General features: G+C 32.0%; 1 long non-coding RNA gene across 1 annotated transcript; it reads left to right on the top strand.

The window, feature by feature from the left end:
* On the top strand, positions 1,252 to 1,809 carry LOC110269664. Its single transcript, XR_002358426.1, has 2 exons — positions 1,252 to 1,336; positions 1,438 to 1,809. It is a non-coding gene; the product is annotated as an uncharacterized LOC110269664 (long non-coding RNA).

The following is a 2,657-nucleotide window of genomic DNA, read 5'->3' as shown; positions in this document are numbered from 1 at the left end:
AGGAAGAGTTTACAAACTTACAACCCTATTTGATTTTTCTCACTCACTAAATTTTCAGCGTTGCATTGTTATTTCTGTTAAACTTGTAGATTATTATGATTATATATTTCTGTTAAACTTACAACTTTAGTTTCTCCGTGTTCATGCAAGTTGCATTGTTATTTATTTTATTTTGTTTTTGTTGTTGAAGTTATATTGTTGACATTTAGTTTTCATTCTGACACACTTGCTCTAATCCCCTATTTATATGGAATGAAGGATCTAATCTGATTATTCCTCGGATATGGACCTGATGGATTTCCATGACAAAGATGATTTTACGCTTTATTAAAAACATTTATGCTTTATGATAGTCTAATCTAGACATTATTTACACTTGCACTTTGTTTGGTCCTTTTAGCCATTCTTATGTAATCGGAGAAAGTTTTGTTGTCATTATTATAACACAATCCCATATTCTGCCTAATTTTAAGTCACTCTTTTATCCACTATACCTTTTTGTCTTAATGTGCACTATTAGCATTTTGGTTGCATCGGTGTTTTGCATGCAAGTGTGCAGCCATATGCCTTGATTTGTGATTTTAACATTTTGTAGTCATTTCTAACCTGTTATTTATTTATTTGTTGATTAAATTCTGTGCTAAAAGATGTGGAAATTTTGTGCTGTTTAAATAAAAATGACCAAAGTGAAACACTGAAATGGCTTGGTGACTGAGAGTCAATTCTCAATGTTTTTATTTCACCTCCATGTTATGTTTCTGGAATATTTCTATTATATTCTTTAATCCTAATATCTTAATTGTTTCCCTGTTCGTTTAATAGGCTGCGGAGGCATCTGTGAATGTGTTTTATTATTATACGTATGAAGGAAGTGTGGACATCGACTCTGTAAAAGATCCTGCATTGAAAGCTTCAATTTTAGCGCAAATTAATCACTTTGGGCAGACACCAAAGCAACTATTTATCAAGCCCCATGTTAAAAGGCGAACTAACAGAAAGCTTCCTCCTCATCCCCTTAAACATTCCACTTATCTTCTTTCACAGGAGATACGCAAAAGTTCATCTCCTATCACTCAAATTGTTATTCAAAATGATAAAGTTATGGTACCAAGAACTAATAGTTTGCTTAAACCAATGACATATACGACATATATTGCTTAGGGTTTCCCTGATCGTAGCTTGAGATTCATGAGCTATGATCAAGACAGGCTTCTTTCGACACACGAAAAATTTACATGGGGGTAATCAGAATTCCTTTCGACACACAAGCATTTTTACCCCCCATCAAGCAATCAATCCAGAATTCCTTTCCAGTCAAAACTTGTTCAGAAATGGGGTATGTTACACTCAACCTCATGATTATATACTAAAAATAAAAGCTCAATCATTCATTACTCTTTTTCTTTGTTATTCTTCTTGTAAACTTTTGCATACTAGCTTTACAGGAGTTTGCTGAGAGGAATGACAATGGGAAGATGGCTGAAGGATCAAAAGGAGAGGAAAAAGTAGGAAATTAGGATTCATAATGCTCAGTTGCATGCTGCAGTATCCGTGGCAGGCATAGTTGCTGCAGTTGCGGCCATTGCAGCTTCAATAGAGTGTACATTGTAGAATCAATACAGTGTACATAGCAGCCATAAGAAAGTGTACATAGCTGCCATAAAGTTCTACACTTACCATATGAGTGGTCTCTAGCTTAGCTTGCATTGTTCAAGAAATTTTAGAAAATTCTAAGGATGCTACTCTACTAATGTTTCTGAGACATGGATGTAATTTTCACTCCATATGGATGTATAACTGTATATTATTGAATAAGTAGAGTTATATGTAAAGAAATATTATATAGATAATCTATTTTTCATATATCTCAAAGAAGAAAAAAATAATATATAATTTATATGAGTTGAGTTGAATTTTTGTATATTTATTTTGTATGAAAATAGGTTTATTTTGCAATGAAAAAATTTTAAAAAATATATTTTACCTTACTGACAGATTTACAGACGGATTTTCTATCTATAATCAGAGTGTGAGATGATTTTCCAAAGTTTAAATTACAGACGGAAAATCCGTCTGAATATCTGTCTGTAATTACAAACGGAAAATCTGTCGGAAAATCTGTCTGTAATTACAGACGGAAAATCCGTCTGAAAATCCGTCTGAAAATCCGTCTGTAATTACAGACAGAAAATCCATCTGAAAATCAGTCTGTAATTACAGATGAAAAATCCGTCTGTAATTACAGACGAAAAATCCGTCGGAAAGTTCGTCGCATCAAGGAAATGGATGGAGAATTTACAGAGGAAAAATCTGTCGGTAACTGGTAAAAATCCGTCGGTAATTTTACGACGGAAAAAAATCCGTCGGTAAATAATTTCCGACGGGGCTTTTACAGAGGGACAAAATCCGTCGGTAATTTCGTCAGTAACCAAAAATCTGTCTGTAATAAAGACTAAATATGTCTGTAAATCTGTCTGTATTAATCCATTTTCTAGTTGTGTATTATTTTTTGAATCAACCAAATAATAATTATTAATTATATATAAAAATAATTATTAAAAATTATTTTAGTCAAATAGACTAAAATGTATAGTATTTAATTTTTGTAAAAAGAATATATATTTAAAAGTAGAGAATAAAAATATCATTTGAATATC

Source organism: Arachis ipaensis, chromosome B03, assembly GCF_000816755.2.
Source record: "Arachis ipaensis cultivar K30076 chromosome B03, Araip1.1, whole genome shotgun sequence".
Taxonomy (NCBI): Eukaryota; Viridiplantae; Streptophyta; class Magnoliopsida; order Fabales; family Fabaceae; genus Arachis; species Arachis ipaensis.
This window is presented reverse-complemented; position numbering and strand designations above follow the sequence as displayed.